Source organism: Bubalus bubalis, chromosome 4 (genome assembly GCF_019923935.1).
Source record: "Bubalus bubalis isolate 160015118507 breed Murrah chromosome 4, NDDB_SH_1, whole genome shotgun sequence".
NCBI classification, from domain to species: Eukaryota; Metazoa; Chordata; class Mammalia; order Artiodactyla; family Bovidae; genus Bubalus; species Bubalus bubalis.
Window position 1 is genome coordinate 32849851 of NC_059160.1, and position 18274 is coordinate 32868124.

Here is an 18274-nt window from a genome sequence, read left to right on the forward strand (position 1 = left end):
ATGCCATCCAGCCATCTCATCCTCTGCTGTCCCCTTCTCCTTCTGCCCGCAATCCCTCCCAGAATCAGGGTCTTTTCCAATGAGTCAACTCTTCTCATGAGGTGGCCAAAGTATTGGAGTTTCAGCTTCAGCATCATTCCTTCCAATGAACACCCAGGACTGATCTCCTTTAGGATGGACTGGTTGGATCTCCTTGTAATCCAAGGGACTCTCAAGAGTCTTCTCCAACACTACAGTTCAAAAGCATCAGTGCTCAGCTTTCTTCACAAATCAACTCTCACATCCATACATGAACACTGGAAAAACCATAGCCTTGACTAGATGGACCTTTGTTGGCAAAGTAATGTCTCTGCTTTTTAACATGCTGTCTAGGTTGGTCATAACTTTTCTTCCAAGGAGTGTCTTTTTATTTCATGGCTGCAGGTACCATCTGCAGTGATTTTGAGGCCCAAGAAAATAAAGTCAGCCACTGTTTCTACTGTTTCTCCATCTATTTTCCATGAAGTGATGGGACTACATACCATGATCTTAGTTTTTTGAATGTTGAGCTTTAAGCCAACTTTTTCACTCTCCTCTTTCACTTTCATCAAGAGGCTTTTTAGTTCCTCTTCACTTTCTGCCATAAGGGTGGTGTCATCTGCATATCTGAGGTTATTGATATTTCTCTTGGCAATCTTGATTCCAGCTTGTGCTTTAAAACAAACCTAAGCAGTCTGATTCTAGATCCTGTGTCCTTATGGATGAATCAAGGGTAATAATCAGAATAGCTAAAGCTTTTCCAATCCACTAAACTAGGTATTCCTAAGCACTTTATATATGTTAACTCATTTTCTCCAAATATTTCAAGATTGTAGGTACTACTATCTTCTGTTACATATATGAGTAAATTAAGGAAAAGACAGATAAGAAATTTACCTAAGGTCACACAGCTAATGAATGTGGAAGCTAGGATTCTAATCCAGGCAATCTGGGTGTGAAATCCACACCATGAACAACCAGACAAAGAAGAAACTGAATTTCTTTCACTTTCTCATGTTAAGTAGATTCAAAAAAGAATGATAAATCAAATGATAAATAGCAATTTATTAAATGTGAACTGTGAAGTTGAAGTTCCCTTGTGAGTGGGTCAGCACAATTTCTTACTCACATGAAAATTTGGAAAACCAAATTCAGATAATAAAATGGCTTCCCTGGTGAACACAGAACAGGAGTATAATGGGGCTGAGTATCTAGATGGTGCCTGATCCACTGTAGCCACTGTGGGAAACCTGCTGAACAGGCCAGCCTTAGGTTGTGTGTTAGTGCCCTAACTTCCTTGGATAATAGGTCTGTCTCACATCTCTCTATTAGTGTAATAGAACTGACATTTTTTAAAATGTTATTTGTTTTATTGAAAATCTAGGAAAGCTATTTCAGCGTCAGAACCAGTATTTGGTATTATCTCTTTTTTTAAAGATTTTTCGATATGTACCATTTTTTAAAGTCTTTATTGAATTTGTTATACCATTGTTTGTTTTATTTATTTTTTTGGCTACAAGGTATGCAGGATCTTAGTTCCCTGACCAGGGATTGAACCTACATTTCCTGTACTGTAAGGCAAAATCCTAACCACTGTACCATCAGGGAAGTCCCTTGGAATTCTCTTATACATTTTAAAGTTTGAGGTAATATTTCAAAATCTCTTATCAGCTTTCTTCCCCGTGTTAGCAATAAGATTTCAGGGTTTCTTGATCAGTTGTTGTTGTCCATTCGCTAAGTTGTGTCCAACTCTTCGTGACCCCATGAACTGCAGCATGAAAGGCTTCCCTGTCCTTCACTATCTCCTGGAGTCTGCTCAAACTCATCCCATTCTTGAACAGTAATTGATCTCAAGCACTCAGAACTGAAAGTGTTTATTTACCAGCTTGTCTTTGGTATTTTTGTTTACTGGATGCATTATAAAATGTATGATAACTTTATTCCAGAATTTCCTAGCAAAGCAGCAAAAAATTTCAGTCTTTTTCTAATGTGTTCACATAATTCACACCACTCCATTAACTAAACTAGCAAACATCCAAGGATCTAGTTATTACTTCCGTTTAATATTTATCTTTTTCTTATGGAGTTAGTACCCTGGAAATGTTTTGAAAGTTTTGTGTTAAAATTTAACCCTTCATTATTTAATTAACCCTTCATTTTAAATTAACTTCAAGAGAAATTTCTTTTGATTTTAATACCCATCTCTATCCATTTTATGTCATAGGCCATTAATTTTTTCTGAACTTTCTGTCAACTCAGAAACACATTATATATACATCAAATCAGGAGTCTATACTTCTCATGTATCTTACCGAAATGTTGCAAGATGCCTTTTTAAATTAAACAGCAGTTAAAACATTGTATTCAAGCTTTAAAAACTATTAAAATAAACACTTCACAAATTACTTAGTATTTGGAATTCTCTTTCAGATCTTCTGTATATCTTAGAGTTCCAAAAATGTCACTTTACCCATTGTGGCAAAGCTTGAATGGCCTTATCATGGGCAGACTCTATTTTTGGTTAAGAATGTAAGAAAAGTTCAAATTTGGCATGTATGTTTAAAATTATTACACTATGAGAGAACCCAAAAGAAAATACAATTGCTACAAAGTACCACAGCGATCAATGTCTTCAAGCATTGTTGAGGCATCATTTTCTCCAATGAGATTAATTTGCTTGCAAATTCTGCAACATCTTCATCCACAGTATTGGATGAATAGTGCTGTCTGTGTGATCGAGAGTATTCCTTGACCATTCTACATCAGGATGGTTAGCAGGGACTTGTTTATATATGGAAGTGCTTGGGAACCATACAAATATAATCTACCATCACCAACTCAACTTTCTCTTAGTTGGAGCTCCAAAATTTCTGAAACCACTCCAGTCACTCAAGTCGCTCAGTCGTGTCCAACATTTTTGTGATCCCAGGGACTATACAGTCCGTGGAATTCTCCAGGCCAGAATGCTGGAGTGGGTAGCCTTTCCCTTCTCCGGGGGATCTTCCCAACCCAGGGATCAAACCCAGGTCTTCCACATTGCAAGCAGATTCTTTACCATCTGAGCCACAAGGAAAGCCCGATATATATATATATATATTCCAACCATATATATACATATGGTTTATTTCAACCATATATATAACATATGGTTTATTCCAACCATATATGTGTGTGTGTGTGTGTGTGTGTGTGTGTGTGTGTGTGTGAAGGATCTCGTTGAAATAAAAAAGAGAGCAATCTTAACCAATTGCAGCTAAAAAAACAAGATCATAACTTTGCAAATTCTACATAGGATGAAGTGGCCCATTTCTAGGTCCCTCTCAAGGCCCTGGAATATTCAATGCAAATGAGAGGTCTTAAAGCTGAAACTTAATTAGCTTCATAGTAATTCTGCATCCAATTTCTTATTAGGTGGACTTTTCTCTCTCTCTCATATTCCTTTCTTATGTTCCCTTATGTACTTTCTAAAATGAGTAATAATTTTAAGCATCCTTTATTTATTTACCTGTGCTTAGAGCTATACTTAAACATCCTGTGTTCTGTTTTTACCTTAGAATGCCTAACAAATTATTTTAATGATTGATGTGTAGGTAGATAGATAATTGAAACTGGGATTCTTCATATTCTCCCTGCTTGCTCTGCAAGTTTATAAATGTATTCTTTGGGTGGCCTTAGCCTTCATGGTGGAGAAAGGATATTAGAAGGTCATGAAGTTGTCTAACATAACATGTCTTATGGCTGGTGGCAGGACAACACAGTTTGTCCTTACTGATCATTTGGTGCTGAGAACACAAGATGCCAAGGGACTATTCCATGGATTACAGGTTGTTATTATGATGAGAGCTGGACCAATCAACAGGGAGTAGACTGGCAGAGCCACCATAGTCTAGAATGGGCTCTGCTGTAAATGTCTTCAAAACTTACCACTTAGAGCTGCAGATGTTCATGCTTCGATGAATATCTGGCAGTCAGTTTACCTTAAAAATTTATAAGCTATATTGATCTTTGTTGTTACTGTATTTATCCTATTAACCGGAGAGGACCGAAATCAATGGAGGGTGTCCTAGACCTGGAATGCATAGCCTATTACAGGACTCATCACACTTCTCTGCACCTCAAACTGAGCTATGAACTCCCTATTTAGGAACTATGTCTTATTGATTTTTTAATTCTCCCCCACCTCACAACCACTTCTTCACTCTACACTATCCCAATGCTTAAAATTTTGGCTTATACACTTGATCCATCTCAAAATGTGCATTTAATGAGTGAATGAATGAATGAATACCTTAGTTCTTCTTAATAAAATTTTTACTTATGATTAATCTCATCCATCCTGTGCTTATTAGTTAGGAAATTATATTGGAAAATTATAGTCTTATAATAAAAATTGTTATCAGTTTATATATAATGAAGTTTTACAAGCCCTTTTGCCACCTTTCATTTATCATTCCTATAAATTAAATAGGAAAGAAAAGGAAATTGCACTGAAACAATGAGTCAGATACTAGCTGCTGCTTCTCAAGTAGGGAAATGATGGTACTATTTTTTTTTAAGATAAGTTTTATTTATATTTAAAATTTTTTGACTGCATCCTGCAACATGTGGGAAGTCATTCTCAGACCAGCGATCAAGTTCACACCCCTTGCTTTGAAAGAGGGTATTTTAACAACTGGACCACTGGAGAAGTCCAGGTACTGACTATTATTGCCTGAGGGTATTTTGCTCTTCAGAGGTTTTGTGAGTTGAAGCTAACCTATTTACTTTCTTAACTTCCTTCTTCCAGTGCCTATGAATGCACAAGGTGGATGACCTGACTATGAAACAGGTCCAGTTGTTCAAGGGACCAGGACTGAAATAAGCCAAAAGTATCCAAACTAATGGAGTCTACCAGGCAAAAGTTCATAACCAAAATGCTATCTGAGGGCCTAAAATAAATGTGATCTCTATTTACATATCTCTAACCCACTGAAGTTCTGTGAAGGCAGGGACTTTTTTGTTCTGTTCCATGTTGTAGAGTTGTAGGTGAATGCAAACATCTCTCATGTGTGATGCAAGCTCAAAGTAAGCTTTATCAAGAAAACTTAAAGGTGGATACTTGACTGAATGATACATGAATGCTCTCAGCATTATACTAAAAGGAATATAGGGCTGAGATCCCAGCTGAGTGAACTGTAGACAGTGTTCAAAGAGAGAGAACCTTGCCACGCTACTACTAAAGGTCTGACAGTGGGGACTTTTTTGACTATGTTGTTGTTGTTGACTTGCTAAGTCATGTCTGATTCTTTGTGACCCCATAGGCTGCAACACACCAGGCTTCACTGTCCTTCACAACTTCCCAGAGTTTGCTCAGATTCATGTCACTGAATCAGTGATGCTATCTAACCATCTCATCCTCTGTGGCATCCTTCTCTTTTTGCCTTCAATATTTCCCAGCATCAGGGTCTTTTCCAATGAGTCGGCTCTTCACATCAGGTGGCCAAAGTATTAGAGCCTCAACATCAGTCCTTCCAATGAATATTCAGGGTTGAATTCCTTTAGGATTGACTGGTTTGATCTTCTTGCTGTCCAAGGAACTCTCAAAAGTCTTCTCCAGCACCCCACAATTTCAAAGTATGAATCCTTTGGCTCTCAGCCTTCTTTGTGATCCAACTCTCCCATCTGTACATGACTACTAGAAAAAATATAGCTTTGACTTATATGAACCTTTGAGGGGAGCCTTATAGGGCCTATGAGGGTGCAGGCTAAGCTTGGGTGCTGGCCACCCAGTAAAGGTGCATATCAGTATTTTAGTGTCCATATCCCCAAATCTTTAATTCATGTGAGGCGGAAGCACCAGGTCATGAAAGTGGTATGCAGAATAGTCTTAGGACAGTGCCTGCCATAGGATAAGCACTCATCTTAGTTGAATAAAGTAAATACATAATGGAGAATTACTATTGTGAAACTCCAGTACATAGTTTTCATAACAAGAAATTGATGAGATAGTGACCAACCATAAAACACAAAATAAGTGGTAGAATACTACAAGATCAGTAAACAGAAAAACCAGGAGCTGCACTGAGATATAAAACACAAAGCACGGGGGTCCAGTGAAAAACATATGAAAGTAGAAAAAGAAAGTCAAAGTTAAGCCTGAAGCAGGAGAGAGGCTTGTAAAGTTAGCTTCAAAGTACTGCTTGAATGAAAAGAAATTACAGCAGAAAACATACATATTAATGAAGCTGCAACAATATTGAAAAACAACCCATTATCATTACCTAGATTAAAAGAAAAGACAAGATTAACACCTCAGACTTCATGGACAGAATAAGAATAAGGCTTAGCAACAAGCTCTCACCTTCCTCCCACTTTTTTTCATCTTTCCTAGGAAGACTTGAGAAAAGGATCTCAAAGAAAATGAGCTCTGAAAAACTGTTGCTGTAGTTATAAATTTTGGTAATTGCAATGAAATGGGTAAGAGCAATAGCTTAGGGCAGGGGATAAAATGTGTGAAAAACACTTTTAGAAAACCAGGAAGCAGTCTTGGAGGTTCATAAAGGGTAGGGAGGAGGGAAGGAATTGGGAAGGAAAGAGGATGTAGTATTTATTTATTCCTCTTTCAGAGGAGAGGGGAGAAGGCCAAGCTTGCTAAATATTCTTTCACAGAAATGAGAATGATTAATTTTCACTCCTTTTCGTGACTTTTCTGAAAATCTCTCAAATATTTTTAATAGCTATAAAGAACAGAGACATCAATTTCTTCAAACAGCTATAATCAGCCAACTCAAATTTATATTCACTTACAGTGTAGTTAGACTTAAATCTTCCCTACATATCTCACGGAACAGGGATAAATTCCAGTAGGAAAGATAACACTCCAGGAAGAGGAGATTCAATAGAACCAGAGCCCACCCAGATGAATAGTTCCACCAAACCCAGCCCAGGCCAACTCATTCCTAATTTGCTGAAAAGAGACCTAATCTTTGCCTATCACATCAACCCAGTGGAGAGACCAGTCTAGATCAGCTGAACCCAGTTACCATGGACATGTGTTTTTGGTATGTCTCATTGAGATTTTTTTTGGTTGTTTGATACATAATATTGCTAGACCTGACAACTGATATAATACTAAACTCTTTCCAAAGTTTTCACACCAATTTACACTCCCACCAGCAATAAATGAGTGTTCTCATTGCTCTAAATTCTTGATAGCATTGTCAGTATGTTTAATATGAACCACTTTGGCTTGTAGTATGCTTTATTTTGGTTTTAATTTTTATTTTCCTGACTACTAATGACCCTCCTTTCACACTTTTATAACCATTTTGATATCCCTTTTCTGTGAAGCACTGCTCAAGCTTTTGGCCCACTTTCCTTTGATATCTTCTTATTGATTTGTTGAAATTCTTCATGTATTCTAGACCCAAACCTGTTGTAAGTTATATGTGTTGTAAATACCTTTCATTCTGTGATTTGCTTTTTCACTTTTTATTTGTGTCTTTTTGTGACTAAAAGTTGTACTCATACTGTGATCTAATTTAACAATCTTTTTTTTATAGTTAGTATTTTTTTAGGAATATTTTACTGCAGTAAAGGCTAATGATGGTCTCTGTATTATTATCAAAACACATTCTTGATGCCCTTTCATATTTCATCTATAGTGCTTCTGGGTTTCATTTTTGCACATAACTTGAGGAGGAGTTGATGGTAGGTATTTGTTGTCTATTGCCTAGCCTATTGTTTGAGGCACATTCTCTATATTTCTTCCACTGCTCAGCTCTGTTTTACCATTTCCATAAATCAATCATTCATACATGCCAGGTCTGTAATCCATACCATGGATCTATCCATTCTTGCCCTAATATCACATTGTCTGAATTACTGTAACTTTAAATTGACATATAAACTCATGTCCATCGAGTTGGTGATGCCATCCAGCCATCTCGTCCTCTGTCATCCCCTTCTTCTATCCACAATCCCTCCTAGCATCAGGGTCTTTTCCAATGAGTCAACTCTTCACATGAGGTGGCCAAAGTATTGGAGTTTCAGCTTCAGCATCAGTCCTTCCAATGAACACCCAGGACTGATCTCCTTTAGAATGGACTGGTTGGATCTCCTTGCAGTCCAAGGGACTCTCAAGAGTCTTCTCCAACACCACAGTTCAAAAGCATCAATTCTTCGGCACTCAAGCTTTCTTCACAGTCCAACTCTCACATCCATACATGACCACAGGAAAAATCATAGCCTTGACTAGACAAACCATTGTTGGCAAAGTAATGTCTCTGCTTTTGAATATGCTATCTAGGTTGGTCATAACTTTCCTTCCAAGGAGTAAGCGTCTTTTTATTTCATGACTGCAACCACCATCTGCAGTGATTTTGGAGCCCCCAAAAATAAAGTCTGACACTGTTTCCACTGTTTCCCCATCTATTTGCCATGAAGTGATGGGACCAGAAGCCATGATCTTCATTTTCTGAATGTTGAGCTTTAAGCCAACTCTTTCACTCTCCTCTTTCACTTTCATCAAGAGGCTCTTTAATTATTCTTCGTTTTCTACCATAAAGGTGGTGTCATCTGCATATCTGAGGTTATTGATATTTCTCCCGCAATCTTGATTGCAGCTTGTGCTTCTTCCAGCCCAGCATTTCTCATGATGTACTCTGCATATAAGTTAAATAAGCAGGGTAGCAATATACAGCCTTGAAGTACTCCTTTTCCTATTTGGAACCAGTCTGTTGTTACATGTTCAGTTCTAACTGTTGCTTCCTGACCTGCATACAGGTTGCTCAAGAGGCAGGTCAGGTGGTCTGGTATTCCCATCTTTTTCAGAATTTTCCACAGTTTATTGTGATCCACACAGTTATAGTCATGTTTAATTAATCTTGGTTCTTTCAATTGACATACATGTAGGAATCAACTTATCAAATTACATATATACACATACATTTTGGGTTTTTTATTATAATTGTATCAAAGATACAGATCAATCAAGTCTTCAAGTTTATAAATATTTATTTACAATTTCTTTAATTTCTCTCAATAGTGTTTTATATATTTCTGCATAAGAATTTAGAACATCTTTTATTAGGTCTTTTCCTACATATTTTACTTTGTGAACTTTATTTTACAATAAAGTAGTGGTATTTTTTAAAACATTTTCTTCTAACTACATCCAATCTAGCAACCTTATTAAGGTTATAGATTATTTTAAAATATTTACTTATAGATTCAGTTGAATTTTGTGTGTGTTAAATAATTTCATGTGAAAAATAATAAAACAAATTTTCCTCCATTGTAATCTTTCCATATGGCTTTTCATATATTACTATATAGTTTATAATCATCAGAAATGATGAATAGAAAGGGTGATAAGTAAATGTCCTTATCATGTTCTAATTTCAGTGGGAAATTTTAGTTTTCTATCATAATGAATTGGGCTTCCCTCAGAGCTCAGTTGGTAAAGAATCTACCTGCAATGTAGGAGACCCAGGTTCAGTTCCTGGGTCAGAAAGATCCCCTGGAGAAGGAAATGGCAACCCACTCTAGTATTCTTGCCTGGAGAATCCCATGGACAGAGGAGCCTGGCAGGCTACAATCCATGGGTTCACAAGAGTTGAACACAACTTAGTGACTAAAGAGAGAGAGATAGTAATGAATTGTCCAGTCTCAAGGGAAAGCTTTTATCAAATATCAATATATCATTTACTTCAAGCTTTTGGTACGTGTTTTTATATGGTTAAGAAAGATTGTTTTTTACTCTTTCTCTGCAAGAGTTTTTCCATGAATGGGTATTGCACTTCCTTTATTTTGCTAATATGGTGAATAAAAACAAAGCCATGTTTTCTTTCCTGGAAAAAATCCTTTGTTGAGTTTTAGTTTTCTCTTTACTCTGCTAGTATTTTGTTTAGAATTGCTTCATTTATGTTCATTAGAGAAATTGAGCTGCAGTTTTCCTTTCCTACAATTATCCCATTAGACTTGGATATAAAGTTTAGATTGGTCTCATAAAACAAATTAGAAGCCTTCTCACTTTTCCTGTCCATTGAAAAAAGTTTGCATGTATTTGACTTTGCTCTTTCCTTAAACATTTGGTAGAATTCAGAAGTAAGTGATCCTACTAGGCCTGGAATCTTCCTTCTGATTCACTTTGCCAACAGTGATAGAAATGTACATGTTTTCTGTTTCCTCCTATACATTTATATTTTGTACATGTTTCTTTAGAACTGCATTTTAATAATTTAGTGTGAAAACTTTGCCTTTTAATTGAAACATTAAATTTATTTACATTTAATTTAAGTACTGATGGTTTCCTTTCTCATGTCCCAGTTTTTCTGTTTTTACTTTTCTCACTCTGCTTGCTCGCTAGATCTTGGAATGATTGTCTACTTTTATTATTCCATCCCTCCCTTCTCAATCTAGTTTGGAAGTTATACTCTTTTACTGTTTTTCCATGGTCACCATGTTACACAGTACATCATTTTCTTCTTGCTATTTATTGTTATTTGGTACTTCATCCCAGACAATACAAAATCTTAAAAATATTTTAATTTACTTTTATTCTGACTTATATAAACTATTATCATTTATTTTAGTTCTACCAATGTTAAACTGCACGGGTGCCTGCTAAGTCGTTTCAATTGTGTCCAACTCTTTGTGACCCCATGGACTGTAGCCCACCAGGCTCCTCTGTCCATGGGATTTCCCAGACAAGAATATTGGAGTGAGTTACTCAGGGATTATTCCCTGAGTAAAGAATTGATGCTTTTGAACTGTGGTGTTGGAAAAGACTCTTGAGAGTCCCTTGGACTGCAAGGAGATCCAACCAGTCAATTCTAAAGAAAATCAGTCCTGAATATTCATTGGAAAGACTGCTGCTGAAGCTGAAACTCCAATACTTTGGCCATCTGGTGGAATGCCTAGTAGGACTACTTACTTGTGAATTCTATGAAATGTTTAAGGAAGGAGCAAAGTCAAATAGATGCAAACTTTTTTCAAAAGTGGGATGTTCAGTTCAGTTGCTCACTCCTGTCTGACTCTTTGTGACCCCATGGACTGCAGCATGCCAGGCTTACCTGTCCATCACCAACTCCCGGAGCTTGTTTAAAATCATGTCCATTGAGTCGGTGATGCCATCTAACCATCTCATCATCTGCAGTCTCCTTCTCCTTCTGCCTTCAATCTTTCCCAGCATCAGGGTCTTTGCAATGAGTCAGTTCTTCACATCAGATAGCCAAAGTATTGGAGTTTCAGCTTCAGCATCAGTCCAAATCCTGAAAGATGATGCTGTGAAAGTGCTGCACTCAATATGCCAGCAGATTTGGAAAATTCAGCAGTGGCCATAGGACTGGAAAAGGTCAGTTTTCATTCCAATCCCAAAGAAAGGCAATGCCAAAGAATGCTCAAACTACCGCGTAATTGCACTCATCTCACACGCTAGTAAAGTAATGCTCAAAATTCTCCAAGCCAGGCTTCAGCAATATGTGAACCGTGAACTTCCTGATGTTCAAGCTGGTTTTAGAAAAGGCAGAGGAACCAGAGATCAAATTGCCAACATTTGCTGGATCATGGAAAAAGCAAGAGAGTTCCAGAAAAACATCTATTTCTGCTTTATTGACTATGCCAAAGCCTTTGACTGTGTGGATCACAAGAAACTGTGGAAAATTCTGAAAGAGATGGGAATACCAGACCACCTGACCTGCCTCTTGAGAAATCTGTATGCAGGTCAGGAAGCAACAGTTAGAACTGGACCTGGAACAACAGACTGGTTCCAAATAGGAAAAGGAGTACTTCAAGGCTGTATATCATCACCCTGCTTATTTAACTTATATGTAGAGTACATAATGAGAAATGCTGGGCTGGATGAAGCAAAAGCTGGAATCAAGATTGCCGGGAGAAATATCAATAACCTCAGTTATGCAGATGACACCACCCTTATGGCAGAAAGCGAAGAGGAACTAAAGAGCCTCTTGATGAAAGTGAAAGAGGAGAGTGAAAAAGTTGGCTTAAAGCTCAACATTCAGAAAACGAAGATCATGGCATCTGGTCCCATCACTTCATGTCAAATAGATGGGAAAACAATGGAAACAGTGTCAGACTTTATTTTTTTGGGCTCCAAAATCACTGCAGATGGTGACTGCAGCCATGAAATTAAAAGACTCTTGTTCCTTGGAAGAAAAACAATGGCCAACCTAGACAGCACATTAAAAAGTAGAGACATTACTTTGCCAACAAAGGTCCGTCTAGTCAAGGCTATGGGTTTTCCAGTAGTCATGTATGGATGTGAGAGTTGGACTATAACAAAAGCTGAGTGCCAAAGAATTGATGGTTTTGAACCATGGTGTTGGAGAAGACTCTAGAGAGCAACTTGGACTGTAAGGAGATCCAACCAGTGATGATATAAAGCCTTGGTATACTCATTTCCCAATTTGGAACCGTCTGTTGTTCCATATTCAGTTCTAACTGTTGCTGCTTGATCTACATACAGATTTCTCAGGAAGCAGATCAGGTGGTTGGTCTGGTATTCTCATCTCTTAAAGAATTTTCAACAAAGCAGAAATAGATGTTTTTCTAGAACTCTCTTGCTTTTTCGATGATGCAACAGATGTTGGCAATTTGATCTCTGGTTTCTCTGCCTTTTCTAAAACCAGCTTAAACATCTGGAAGTTCACAGTTCATGTATTGTTGAAACCTGGCTTGGAGAATTTTGAACATTACTTTGCTAGTGTGTGAGACAAGTACAATCATGTGGTAGTTTGAACATTCTTTGGCATTGCCTTTCTTAGGGATTGGATTGAAAACTGACCTTTTCCAGTCCTGTGGCCACTGCTGAGTTTTCCAAATTTGCTGACATATTGAGTGCAGCCCTTTCACAGCATCATCTTTTAGGATTTGAAATAGCTCAGCTGGAATACCATCACTTTCATTAGTTTTGTTCATAGTGGTGCTTTCTAAGGACCACTTGACTTCACTCTCCAGGATGTCTGGCTCTAGGTGAGTGATCACACCCACATAGTTATCTGGGTCATGAAGATCTTTTTGTATAGTTTTGTGTATTCTTGCCACCTCTTTTTAGTATCTCTGCTTTTGTCACGTCCATACCTTTTCTGTCCTTTATTGTGCCATCTTTGCATGAAACATCCCCTTGGTATTTCTAATTTTCTTGAAGAGATTTCTACTCTTTCCATTCTATTTTTTCTCTATTTCTTTGCATTTTTCATTTCCTTTACCTTTTTGTTTTAAGCACTCTTTGCTGCTCTTAGCCCTAACTGCAGTATCAGACTTTCTCCTGGGATAATTTTCTTTTTGTCTGATGATAAGCTTCAAAGCTTTTCCAAAACTTTGGACATGTGATGAGAAGAGTTGACTCATTAGAAAAGGCCTTGATGCTTGGAAAAGATTGAAGGCAGAGGAAGAAGGGGTTGACAGAGGATGAGATGGTTGGATGGCATCACGGACTGAATGGACATGAGTTTGAGCAAACTCTAGGAGATGGTGAAGGACAGGGAAGCCTGGCATGCTACAGTCCATGGGGTTGCAAAGAATCAGACATGACTGAACGACTGAACAATAACAAAACTTCAGGGTGGTTCTGCTGATGCCATATTCTCTTAGATTTATTTTTCAAAAACATATTCATTTTACCTTTATTCTCAAAGATCATTTTTGCTCAGTATAGAATTTAAAGGCAGAGGAATATTTTTTCTCACTTTTAAAAATACTATTGCATCCCTTTCTGGCTTTGTTTCTTTCAAGAATGAAATCATTTAAATATTATTCATTTGAGGAGAATACATTTATTTCTTTTATCTACTTTTAATATTTTTTCCTTACTATGGTAGAGCTGAAATTGATTTTCTTGGAATATACCTTGCTCAAGGTTCATAGTGTTTTTTGAATCTGTAGTTAGATATCATTCATCAGTTTTCTATTAGCCACTAAGTCTTATCCATCTGATCTATTCCAACCCTAAAAGCTTCTCTTTCATCAGTGTTGGCTTCCCTGGTGGCTCCAGTTGGTAAAGAATCTGCCTGAAATGCAGGAGACATGGATTTGATCTCTGGGTTGGGAAGATCCCCTGGAGAAGGTAATGGCAACTCACTCCAATATTCTTGCCTGGGAAATCCCTTGGACAGAGGAGCCTGGCATGCTGCAGTCTGTGCACTCGGAAGAGTCAGACACAACTTAGTGACTAAACCACCACCACCATCAGTGTTTCCATTCTCAGTAAATAACATCATAATGTGTCCAGTTGAAAGTTTCCTTTAAAAATGTATTTGGGCCTTCAGAATGGGAGAAGATAATAGCAAATGAAGCAACTGACAAACAACTAATCTCGAGAATATACAAGCAACTCCTACAGCTCAACTCCAGAAAAATAAATGACCCAATCAAAAAAATGGGCCAAAGAACTAAATAGACATTTCTCCAAAGAAGACATACAGATGGCTAACAAACACATGAAAAGATGCTCAACATCACTCATTATCAGAGAAATGCAAATCAAAACCACTATGAGGTACCATTTCACACCAGTCAGAATGGCTGCGATCCAAAAGTCTACAAGTAATAAATGCTGGAGAGGATGTGGAGAAAAGGGAACCCTCTTACACTGTTGGTGGGAATGCAAACTAGTACAGCCACTATGGAGAACAGTGTGGAGATTCCTTAAACAACTGGAAATAGAACTGCCTTATGATCCAGCAATCCCACTGCTGGGCATACACACTGAGGAAACCAGAAGGGAAAGAGACACGTGTACCCCAATGTTCATCGCAGCACTGTTTATAATAGCCAGGACATGGAAGCAACCTAGATGTCCATCAGCAGATGAATGGATAAGCAAGCTGTGGTACATATACACAATGGAGTATTACTCAGCCATTAAAAAGAATACATTTGAATCAGTTCTAATGAGGTGGATGAAACTGGAGCCTATTATACAGAGTGAAGTAAGCCAGAAAGAAAAACACCAATACAGTATACTAACGCATAAATATGGAATTTAGAAAGATGGTAACAATAACCCTGTGTACGAGACAGCAAAAGAGACACTGATGTATAGAACAGTCTTATGGACTCTGTGGGAGAGGGAGAGGGTGGGAATATTTGGGAGAATGGCATTGAAACATGTAAAATATCATGTATGAAATGAGTTGCCAGTCCAGGGTTGATGCACAATACTGGATGCTTGGGGCTGGTGCACTGGGATGACTCAGAGGGATGGTATGGGGAGGGAGGAGGGAGGAAGGTTCAGGATGGGGAACACATGTATACCTGTGGCGGATTCATTTTGATATTTGGCAAAACTAATACAATTATGTAAAGTTTAAAAATAAAATAAGATTTAAAAAAATGTATTTGGAACTAGATCACCTGTTACCATTTACACCTCTCCCACCTTAAGCCAAGATGCAATTGTTCTTTCCAGACAAATGTAGTGATCTTCCATGAAGTATCCTTGCTTTCTTTCCTCTTACCTCCCCACCCCACCCCAAGTATTCCAATCTTTAAACAGCAGCCAGAATGAATAATTTAAAACCAAAATCAGGGACTTCCCTGATGGTCCAGTGGTTAAGAATCTACATTCTAATGCAGAGGACATGGGTTCAATCCTTGGTCAGGGAACTAAGATCCTTTGTGCCACAGGCAACTAAGCTCACAAGCCCCAGCTAAGACCCAATGCTGTCAAACAAATAAATGTTTTAAAAAATCATATTATGCCACTCTTTTATTCTATCTTCCAATGACTTCTTCTTTCACTTAGAATGAAATTCAAAGTCCTTACCACAGTGACCCATCAGGTCCCTCATAATTTCTTCTCTAGTTGCCTTTGATCTTATCGCTTACCATTCTCCACCCTACTCTCCCCCATCACATTTTTCCAAACACAAGTTTCTTGCTCCACCTGGAAGAAATAAAACACACTCTTGCTTCAGGACTCTGTGCTGTGATTTCCTCTGCTGAAGCATTTTCCCCAAGATTTTTGCACATCACTCCAGTATTTGACCAAACTGCACTTCCTCAGATATACCATCATCAACACTTTCTATCCTTTGCCCTGCTCTGTCTTCCCTCTAGGCACTTTTATTACTTTTTGCTATATTTTGTCATGGGCTTATTTCTTTCCTGAACATTTTCATGAAAATACACACTCCAAATGGGCAATTATTTATTTAGTTTTGTTTTTCTTATTCGTTGCATCTCCACAGTCTAAAACACAAGGGTAGCTAGTAGGAAAATAAATAGTTGTAGTGGTGTTAGTTGCTCAGTCGTGTCCGACTCTTTGCAACCCCATGGGCTGTAGCTCACCAGGCTCCTCTATCCATGGGGTTTTCCAGGCAGGAATACTGGAGTGGGTTGCCATTCCCTTCTCCAGAGGATCTTCTCGACCCAGGGATTGAACCCCAGTCTCTTACATAGGAGGCAGATTCTTTACTGTCTGAGCCACCAGGGAAGCTCCCAGACAAATAAATACTTTCTAAATAAAATAATGAATGTTATTGGCATTTTCCCTCAATAAATGCAATAGGAAGGAAGTAGTGGAGTTATAAATTGGTTGTAATGAAGAAGATAGTTCAAAAAATTGGCTATGGTGGAGCAAGCCCTAACTGTGGAAGTAAAATTGAGATATTTTTAAAAATATTTTAGTTTTTAAAAAAATATTTTGCATAATTTAAAAAAATCTTGTACTCACATTGAAGGAATGAGTAAATTAAGGATTTAAACCTAGTAAAGAGAGAACTTTTAATTTTATCATGGTATAAAATATTATTAAAATGATCTGAAGTGAAAATTCAATAGGGAGTTTCTAATCATAGAAATTTAATGGTTATATATATCATCATTCCAAAGAATCAATTTGTAAACACTTTGTCTTAGTGTGTATATGTGCATCAGTCTTCATTTTAAATAGTTATGTTAGAAACGAAGATACGTGACAGTTGTCTTACAGCTATGTAGCAAGTCAGTACAATCAATTTTAAGTACTATGGTAAAAAACAGACAAGTCTAAAGAAATGTAAAATACCTTAAAGTGGACATTTTAAAAACTCTTGTGTGTATGTGTTTTAAAATATTTATTTAGCTTTTTATTTTTGGCTGCACTGGGTCTTCGTTGCTGCACTTGGGCTTTCTCTCCTTGTGATAAGAGGAGGCTAGTCTAGTTACAGCGTGCAGGCTTCTTGCAGTGGTTTTTCTTGTTGTGGAACACCTAGATTTTAACTAAGAAATCTAGATCACAAATTGCTCTAAAGGCATTCATCTTTGTGAGCCAATCCCAGTTTGTGCCTTGACAACACAAATAAAAAAGATGGATAAAAACATCTTTTTAAGGCATCTGACCATATATTTAAATTTTTTATTTGAAATTGTTTACATATAATTAATTCCTTTAAAAATTATTAGTATCTAATGATTGTTTTGTAATAGTTCCACATTTTTGTACCTAGACACAGAGAAAATAATTCTCTTTAGGTTTTCTAAGTGGTAGTGTTTTCCCATTGAGTGAGAGATCTTATTTCACAAGAATTTCCATTGGTCTAATATTACAGAATATAAACATGTAAGTATGTCTGTTAATTACTGTATGTTTGTATAGTAGATGGCTTCCTTCAGTAGTGCATAAAATAATTGTGTGAAGAAGAACACGCCTCACTTGCATTCACTATTTTTAAATTTTTCATTTTATTTTGGACTATAGTTAATTTATAATATTGTGTTAGCTTCATGTGTGCAGAAAAGTGATTCAGTTATACATATATCTATTCTTTTTTCGAATTCTTTTCCCATTTAGGTTATCGCAGAACATTGAGTCGAGTTCCCTGTGTTATACAGTAGGTCCTTGTGGGTTATCTGTTTTAAATATAGTAGTGTTCATTCACTATTTTATGCATCCAACAAATACTGAGTGTCCACTCTTTGAATATATTAGAAGATGAGGGTACCAAAAATACAAGATGGAATCCTATCTTCATTGAGTTTTTTTACATCTAGAAGGAGAAAGAAAAAGGAAACCCAATTTTATTAGTAATATTGAGTCATTGATTGGAGAACACATGCTTATTGGCACTTTTTGTCTAGGTTGGGAATTCATCTGCTACTCTACCACAAATGCACTGGGAATTTCTCAAAACTGAAATCCTTTCAGGAGTTAACATTTATTAAGTGCCTGCTATTTATAGAGAATATAATAAAATATAAGTGGAATCCTAAGAGTTTTAAAGAAATCTGTAGGCCTATGCAGAGAAACACGAACCTTGTCTGAAAACCAAAATGA